We start from the raw sequence: 9,339 nt of genomic DNA, 5'->3' as shown, positions 1-9,339 counted from the left end.
TTCCTGGGGGTTGGTGAAGGCAGGGGGTTGGTGAAGGTAGGGGGATGTTCCTGGTGGTTGGTGAAGGCAGGGGGTTGGTGAAGGTAGGGGGTTGGTGAAGGTAGGGGGATGTTACTGGCGGTTGGTGAAGGCAGGGGGTTGGTGAAGGCAGGGGGTTGGTGAAGGCAGGGGGATGTTACTGGCGGTTGGTGAAGGCAGGGGTTGGTGAAGGCAGGGGTTGGTGAAGATACTGGGATGTTCCTGGGGGTTGGTGAAGGCAGGGGGTTGGTGAAGGCTGGGGGATGTTCCTGACAGTTGGTGAAGGCTGGGGATGTTCCTGGGGGTTGGTGAAGGCAGGGGGTTGGTGAAGGTAGGGGGATGTTCCTGGCGGTTGGTGAATGCAGGGGGATGTTCCTGGGGTTGGTGAAGGCAGGGGGTTGGTGAAGGCAGGGGGTTGGTGAAGGCTGGGGGATGTTCCTGGGGGTTGGTGAAGGCTGGGGATGTTCCTGGGGGTTGGTGAAGGCTGGGGGATGTTCCTGGGGGTTGGTGAAGGTAGGGGGATGTTCCTGGGGGTTGGTGAAGGCAGGGGGTTGGTGAAGGCCGGGGGTTGGTGAAGGCCGGGGGATGTTCCTGGGGGTTGGTGAAGGCAGGGGGTTGGTGAAGGCCGGGGGATGTTCCTGGGGGTTGGTGAATGCAGGGGGATGTTCCTGGCGGTTGGTGAATGCGGGGGATGTTCCTGGGGGTTGGTGAAGGCAGGGGGTGGTGAAGGCAGGGGGATGTTCCTGGCGGTTGGTGAAGGCAGGGGGATGTTCCTGGGGGTTGGTGAAGGCAGGGGGTTGGTGAAGGCAGGGGGATGTTCCTGGCGGTTGGTGAAGGCAGGGGGTTGGTGAAGGTAGGGGGATGTTCCTGGCGGTTGGTGAAGGCAGGAGGTTGGTGAAGGCAGGGGGTTGGTGAAGGCAGGGGGATGTTCCTGGCGGTTGGTGAAGGCAGGGGGTTGGTGAAGGTAGGGGATGTTCCTGGCGGTTGGTGAATGCAGGGGGATGTTCCTGGGGGTTGGTGAAGGCAGGGGGTTGGTGAAGGCAGGGGGATGTTCCTGGCGGTTGGTGAAGGCTGGGGGATGTTCCTGGGGGTTGGTGAAGGCAGGGGGTTGGTGAAGGCAGGGGGATGTTCCTGGCGGTTGGTGAAGGCTGGGGGATGTTCCTGGGGGTTGGTGAAGGCAGGGGGTTGGTGAAGGCAGGGGGATGTTCCTGGCGGTTGGTAAATGCAGTGACAGTCGGAGTTGGGGACGGTTGAGGAAACACAGTGAGGATTGAGTGTAAACATTCAGTGTTTCCCCCAGCACTGCCAGCTGCTGCCAGGCAGTTACCCTGCTCCTGCAGCTGTACGCCTGTGTTTACAGGTAAACACACCACACGTCTGCTTCAACCTGACCTGGTCACAATTCCTCTCCCTCTCCCTACCACACCCCCCCCTACCCCCATCCCATCCTCCGTCACTGTCTTCACTCCCTGAGATTTGAACCCCTCTCTCTCTCCGACCCCCAGGACTCTCAGAGCCAGAGTCTCTGCTCACAGCTCCTCCCCCCCCATTCCTCTCACCCCACACACCCACCCCCTCCTCTTTGTCAGCGTCTCTCTGTCTCTCTCTCTCTCTCTCTCTGTATATCTCTCTCCCTCTCTCTGTATCTATGCCCTTTATATCTCTCTGTCTCCACCACTCTCTCTCTCTCTCTCTCACACTTCTCTGTATCCACCTTTCTTTCTTTCTCTATCGGCATGTCTGTCTGTCTCTCTCTCTCTCTCTCTCTTCACCCAACTCTCTCTCTCCACCTGTTTCTCTCTCTCTCTCCAGCCCCCCCCCCCCCCCCCCCCCCCTCCCCGGTCTCTCTCTCTGCGTCTCTCTCTCTCTCCCCCCCTCTGTTTCTCTCTCTCTCTCCCCGCTCTGTGTCTCTCTCTCTCCCCTCTCTGTCTGTCTCTCTCTCTCCCCTCCCCTCCATCTCCCCTCTCTGTCTGTCTTTCTCTCTCTCTCCCCCCCCCCACCTCTGTCTCTCTCTCCTCCCTCTCTCTCTCTCCTCTCTGTCTCTGTCTCTCTCTCTCTCTCCCCCAACTCTCTCTGTCTCTCTCTCTCACACACCCCATCTCTCTCTCTCTCCCTCTCCCACCCCACTCTCTATCTCCCCCCATCTCTTTCTCTCTCTGTCTCTCTCTTTCTCCCCTCCCCTCTCTCTCTCTCCCCCTCTCTCTCTCCCCCCCTCTCTGTCTCTGCCCCCACAGCTCCATCTCTCTCTCTCCCTGTCTGTTTTTCCCTCTCTGTCTGTCGCTATCTCTCTCTGTCTCTCTGTATATCCCTGGGTCTCTCTGCCTCACCCCTCTGAGTCTCTCTCTCTCTCTCTTTCTCTCCCCCACCCGTCTCTCTCACTGTGACCGTTCCTGCAGTTGGATCTGCATCACCCTATCTTGGCAGCAAGGGTTAATCAGATATCAGCTACGCGAGTGATTGGTCAAATCTGGCGACTCCTGTCTCTCTCTCTCTCTCTCTCTCTATTTCAGTGTCACATTCCCTCCCTCCACCCGTCCCTCTCTCTCTCTTTCTGTCTCATAGAGACAGTTGGAGGCCAATCAGCCCCTCTAGCCTGTCCCAGCATTCATGGCTGAGCTGGGTCTTGTACCCACCTCTCCCCCAGCCTCATAACCTTTGACCCCAGATATCCAGCTGAAACACGCTCAAAGACTGACCTCCCCCAGCCTTCTGTGGTGGAGATTTCCAAAGACTTGCAGCCCACCTGAGTAAATCCCTGTGATTCCCTGTATTGTGTACCTTGCACTGCGAACAGCTCCCGTTCTCCAGCAATCTCCAGAAGGCAGACCCATGTCCCGACCTCCCGACCATCGGACAATCCCACCATCCCCGGAACAATTCAGGTGAACCCTTCCTGGTCCTCCTGCTCGAGCAGTTAGACCTCTGCGGAGATAAAGAGGCCAGAGTTGCACACCGGACTCCCAGAGTGGGCGACCCAGCTTCCTGCCCAACTGAAATCGGATATCACGCCCCTGGTACTCTCATCCACTGCAATAAAGGCTCACTTTCCACTCACCCTCCTTACAGCTCTCTGCCCCCGTACGTTAGCATTTAGTGAGTTACCGACACTTTAGACCTCCCCCCAGACCTCTCTCTGTCTCAACCAAATCATCCCTCTCTCCCTCTGTCTCAACCAACACCTCTCTCTCTGTCTCAATCTACCCCTCTCGCTCTCTCTCTCAATCTACTCCTCTCTCTCTCAATCTCTCCCTCTCTCTCTCTCTCTCTGTCTCAATCTATCCCTCTCTGTCTCAATCTATCCCCCTCTCTCTCTGTCTCAATCTATCCCTCTCTCTCTGTCTCAATCTATCCCTCTCTCTCTGTCTCAATCTATCCCTCTCTCTCTGTCTCAATCTATCCCTCTCACTCTGTCTCAATCTACCCCCCTCTCTCTGTCTCAATCTGTCCCCCTCTCTCTGTTTCTCAATCTATCCTCCTCTCTCTCTGTCTCAATCTATCCCTCTCTCTCTCTGTCTCAATCTATCCCTCTCTCTCTGTCTCAATCTATCCCTCTCTCTCTCTCTGTCTCAATCTATCCCTCTCTCTCTGTCTCAATCTATCCCTCTCTCTCTCTCTGTCTCAATCTATCCCTCTCTCTCAATCTACCCCTCTCTCTCTGCCTCAGTCTATCCCTCTCTCTCTCTGTCTCTCAATCCATCCCTCTCTCTCTCTCTGTCTCAATCTATCCCCCTCTCTCTGTCTCAATCTATCCCTCTCTCTCTGTCTCAATCTATCCCTCTCTCTCTGTCTCAATCTATCCCTCTCTCTCTCTGTCTCAATCTATCCCTCTCTCTCAATCTACCCTCTCTCTCTGCCTCAGTCTATCCCTCTCTCTCTCTCTGTCTCAATCTATCCCTCTCTCTCTGTCTCAATCTACCCCTCTCTCTCTCTCTTAATCAACCCCACTCTCTCTGTCTCAATCTATCCCTCTCTCTCTCTGTCTCAATCTATCCCTCTCTCTCTGTCTCACTCCAACTCTCTCTCTGTCTCAATCTATCCCTCTCTCTCTCTGTCACAATCTACCCCTCTCTCTCTCTCTCAATCTATCCCTCTCTCTGTCTCTGTCTCTCAATCTATCCGTCTCTCTCTCTGTCTCAATCTATCCCCCTCTCTCTCTGTCGCAATCTATCCCCCTCTCTCACTGTCTCAATTTACCCCCCTCTCTCTCTGTCTCAATCTATCCTTCTCTCTCTGTTTCAATCTATCCCTCTCTCTCTCTCTCTCAATCTACCCCTCTATCTCTCTCTCAATCTACCCCTCTCTCTTTCTGTCTCAATCTACCCCTCTCTCTCTGTCACAATCTACCCCTCTCTCTCTCTGTCTCAATCTATCCCCCTCTCTCTCTCTTTCTCAATCTATCCCCCTCTCTCTCTGTCTCAGTCTATCCCCCTCTCTCTCTGTCTCAATCTATCCCCCTCTCTCTCTGTCTCAATCTATCCCCCTCTCTCTCTGTCTCAATCTACCCCTCTCTCTCTCTGTCTCAATCTACCCCTCTCTCTCTCTGTCTCAATCTACCCCTCTCTCTCTCTGTCTCAATCTACCCCTCTCTCTCTCTGTCTCAATCTACCCCTCTCTCTCTCTGTCTCAATCTACCCCTCTCTCTCTGTCTCAAACTACCCCTCTCTCTCTGTCTCAGTCTATCCCTCTCTCTCTCTCTCAATCTATCCCTCTCTCTCTGTCTCAATCTACCCCCCTCTCTCTCTCTGTCTCAATCTATTCCTCTCTCTCTGTCTCAATCTACCCCTCTCTCTCTGTCTCAATCTATCCCCCTCTCTCTCTGTCTCAATCTACCCCTCTCTCTCTCTGTCTCAATCTACCCCTCTCTCTCTGTCTCAGTCTATCCCTCTCTCTCCCTCAATCTATCCCTCTCTCTCTGTCTCAATCTACCCCCCTCTCTCTCTCTCTGTCTCAATCTATCCCCCTCTCTCTGTCTCAATCTACCCCTCTCTCTGTCTCAATCTACCCCTCTCTCTCTGTCTCAATCTATCCCTCTCACTCTGTCTCAATCTACCCCCCTCTCTCTGTCTCAATCTGTCCCCCTCTCTCTGTTTCTCAATCTATCCTCCTCTCTCTCTGTCTCAATCTATCCCCCTCTCTCTCTGTCTCAGTCTATCCCTCTCTCTCTCTCTCTCAATCTACCCCTCTCTCTCTTCTCTCAATCTACCTCACTCTCTCTGTCTCAATCTATTCCTCTCTCCCTCTGTCTCAATCTATCCCTCTCTCTCGCTGTCTCAATCTACCCCTCTCTCTCTTTCTCAATCTATCCCCCTCTCTCTCTGTCTCAGTCAATCCCTCTCTCTCTCAATCTATCCCCCTCTCTCTCTGTCTCAATCTACCCCCCTCTCTCTCTGTCTCAATCTACCCCTCTCTCTCTCTGTCTCAATCTACCCCTCTCTCTCTCTGTCTCAATCTACCCCTCTCTCTCTGTCTCAGTCTATCCCTCTCTCTCTCTCAATCCATCCCTCTCTCTCTGTCTCAATCTATCCCTCTCTCTCTGTCTCAATCTACCCCTCTCTCTCTGTCTCAATCTATCCCCCTCTCTCACTGTCTCAATCTATCCCTCTCTCTCTGTCTCAATCTACCCCTCACTCTCTGTCTCAATCTACCCCTCTCTCTCTGTCTCAAACATCCCTCTCACTCTGTCTCAATCTACCCCCCTCTCTCTGTCTCAATCTGTCCCCCTCTCTCTGTTTCTCAATCTATCCTCCTCTCTCTCTGTCTCAATCTATCCCTCTCTCTCTCTGTCTCAATCTATCCCTCTCTCTCCGTCTCAATCTATCCCTCTCTCTCTCTCTGTCTCAATCTATCCCTCTCTCTCTCTCTGTCTCAATCTATCCCTCTCTCTCTCTGTCTCAATCTATCCCTCTCTCTCTGTCTCAATCTATCCCTCTCTCTCTGTCTCAATCTACCCCCCTCTCTCACTCTATCTCAATCTATCCCCCTCTCTCTCTGTCTCAGTCTATCCCTCTCTCTCTCTCTCTCTCTCAATCTACCCCTCTCTCTCTTCTCTCAATCTACCTCACTCTCTCTGTCTCAATCTATTCCTCTCTCCCTCTGTCTCAATCTATCCCTCTCTCTCGCTGTCTCAATCTACCCCTCTCTCTCTTTCTCAATCTATCCCCCTCTCTCTCTGTCTCAGTCAATCCCTCTCTCTCTCTCTCTCTCAATCTATCCCTCTCTCTCTGTCACAATCTACCCCCTCTCTCTCTCTCTCAATCTATCACTCTCTCTGTCTCTGTCTCTCAATCTATCCGGCTCTCTCTCTGTCTCAATCTATCCCCCTCTCTCGCTGTCTCAATCTACCCCTCTCTCTCTGTTTCAATCTATCCCTCTCTCTCTGTCTCAATCTACCCCTCTATCTCTCTCTCTCAATCTACCCCTCTATCTCTCTCTCTCAATCTACCCCTCTCTCTCTGTCTCAATCTACCCCTCTCTCTCTCTGTCTCAATCTATCCCTCTCTCACTCTGACTCAATCTATCCCCCTCTCTCACTCTGTCTCAATCTATCCCCCCCTCTCTCTCTGTCTCAATCTACCCCTCTCTCTCTCTCTGTCTCAATCTACCCCTCTCTCTCTGTCTCAGTCTATCCCTCTCTCTCTCTCAATCTATCCCTCTCTCTCTGTCTCAATCTACCCCCTCTCTCTCTCTGTCTCAATCTATCCCTCTCTCTGTCTCAATCTATCCCTCTCTCTCTGTCTCAATCTACCCATCTCTCTCTGTCTCAATCTATCCCTCTGTCTCTCTGTCTCAATCTATCCCTCTATCTCTCTGTCTCAATCTACCCCTCTCTCTCTGTCTCAATCTATCCCTCTCTCTCTGTCTCAATCTATCCCTCTCTCTCTGTCTCAATCTATCCATCTCTCTCTCTGTCTCAATCTACCCCCCTCTCTCTCTGTCTCAATCTACCCCTCTCTCTCTGTCTCAGTCTATCCCTCTCTCTCTCTCAATCTATCCTTCTCTCTCTGTCTCAATCTACCCCCTCTCTCTCTCTGTCTCAATCTATCCCTCTCTCTCTGTCTCAATCTATCCCTCTCTCTCTGTCTCAATCTACCCCTCTCTCTCTCTGTCTCAATCTACCCCTCTCTCTCTCTGTCTCAATCTGCCCCTCTCTCTCTCTCTGTCTCAATCTACCCCTCTCTCTCTGTCTCAGTCTATCCCTCTCTCTCTCAATCTATCCCTCTCTCTCTGTCTCAATCTACCCCCTCTCTCTCTGTCTCAATCTATCCCTCTCTCTCTGTCTCAATCTATCCCTCTCTCTCTGTCTCAATCTACCCCTCTCTCTCTGTCTCAGTCTATCCCTCTCTCTCTCAATCTACCCCCTCTCTCTGTCTCAATCTATCCCTCTCTGTCTCAATCTATCCCTCTATCTCTCTGTCTCAATCTCCCCCTCTCTCTCTGTCTCAATCTACCCCTCTCTCTCTGTCTCAATCTATCCCTCTCTCTCTGTCTCAATCTATCCCTCTCTCTCTGTCTCAATCTATCCATCTCTCTCTCTCTCTCTCAATCTACCCCTCTCTCTCGCTGTCTCAGTCTACCCCTCTCTCTCTCTTTCTCAATCTATCCCCCTCTCTCTCTCTGTCTCAGTCTATCCCTCTCTCTCTCTCTCTCAATCTACCCCTCTCGCTGTCTCAGTCTACCCCCATCTCTCTCTTTCTCAATCTATCCCCCTCTCTCTCTCTGTCTCAGTCTATCCCTCTCTCTCTCTCTCTCAATCTACCCCCTCCCTCTGTCTCAATCTACCCCTCTCTCACTGTCTCAATCTATCCCTCTCTCTCTGTCTCACTCCAACTCTCTCTCTGTCACAATCTACCCCCCCCTCTCTCTCTCTCTCTCTCTCTCTCAATCTATCCCTCTCTCTGTCTCTGTCTCTCAATCTATCCCTCTCTCTCTCTGTCTCAATCTATCCCTCTCTCTCTGTCTCAATCTATCCCTCTCTCTCTGTCTCAATCTATCCCCCTCTCTCTCTGTCTCAATCTATTCCTCTCTCTCTCTGTCTCAATCTACCCCTCTCTCTCTTCTCTCAATCTACCCCTCTCTCTCTGTCTCAGTCTATCCCTCTCTCTCTCTCTGTCTCAATCTACCCCTCTCTCTCTCTGTCTCAATCTACCCCTCTCTCTCTCTGTCTCAATCTACCCCTCTCTCTCTGTCTCAGTCTATCCCTCTCTCTGTCTCAATCTATCCCTCTCTCTCTGTCTCAATCTACCCCTCTCTCTCTCTGTCTCAATCTATCCCTCTCTCTGTCTCAATCTATCCCTCTCTCTCTGTCTCAATCTACCCCTCTCTCTCTCTCTCTCTCTCTTAATCAACCCCACTCTCTCTGTCTCAATCTGTCCCTCTCTCTCTGTCTCACTCCAACTCTCTCTCTGTCTCAATCTATCCCTCTCTCACTCTCTGGCACAATCTACCTCCTCTCTCTCTCTCTCAATCTATCCCTCTCTCTGTCTCTGTCTCTCAATCTATCCGGCTCTCTCTCTGTCTCAATCTATCCCCCTCTCTCGCTGTCTCAATCTACCCCTCTCTCTCTCTCTCAATCCAGCCCTCTCTCTCTGTCTCAATCTATCCCTCTCTCTCTGTCTCAATCTATCCCCCTCTCTCTCTGTCTCAATCTACCTCTATCTCTCTCTGTCTCAATCTACCCCTCTCTCTCTCTGTCTCAATCTATCCCTCTCTCACTCTGTCTCAATCTATCCCCCCCTCTCTCTGTCTCAGTCTATCCCTCTCTCTCTGTCTCAATCTATCCCCCCCCACTCTCTGTCTCAATCTACCCCTCTCTCTGTGTCTCAATCTATCCCTCCCTCTCTGTCTCAATCTACCTCTCTCTCTCTCTCTCTTTTTCAATCTATTCCCCTTTCTCTGTCTCAATGTCTCCCTCTCTCCCTCTCTCAATCTCTCCCTCTCTCTCTCTCTCTCTCTCAATCTCTCCCTCTCTCAATCCATCCCTCTCTCTCTCTCTCTCTCTCAATCTATCCCTCTTTCTCTCTCTGTCTCAATCTATCCCTCTCTCTCACTCTCTCGATCTATCCCTCTCTCTCTCTGTCTCAATCTATCCCTCTCTCCCTCTGTCTCAGTCTATCCCTCTCTCTGTCTCAATGAACCCCTCTCTTTGTCTCAAAATCTCTCTCAATCTAACTCTCTGTCTCAATCTCTCTGGCTCTAACTCTCTGTCCCCCCCCCTCTCTCTCTCTCTCTCTCTCTGTCCCCCTCTCCCTCTATCATAATCTCCTCTCCCCTCTCTCTCTCTCTGTCCCCCTCTCCCTCTATCATAATCTCCTCTCCCCTCTC

General features: G+C 51.9%; 1 protein-coding gene across 1 annotated transcript in view; it reads left to right on the top strand.

Annotated features, from left to right (window-relative positions):
* Window positions 1-1,326: 1,326 nt before the first annotated feature.
* Window positions 1,327-9,339, top strand: part of LOC140475232 (sodium/potassium-transporting ATPase subunit alpha-1-like) — a gene marked incomplete at its 3' end in the record, with an annotated part of 30,086 nt that continues 22,073 nt past the window's right edge. Inside the window, exon 1 of the mRNA XM_072567763.1 lies at window positions 1,327-1,378. The remainder of the gene's footprint in view (window positions 1,379-9,339) is intronic.

Source organism: Chiloscyllium punctatum, unplaced genomic scaffold (genome assembly GCF_047496795.1).
Source record: "Chiloscyllium punctatum isolate Juve2018m unplaced genomic scaffold, sChiPun1.3 scaffold_1489, whole genome shotgun sequence".
NCBI classification, from domain to species: Eukaryota; Metazoa; Chordata; class Chondrichthyes; order Orectolobiformes; family Hemiscylliidae; genus Chiloscyllium; species Chiloscyllium punctatum.
This window is presented reverse-complemented; position numbering and strand designations above follow the sequence as displayed.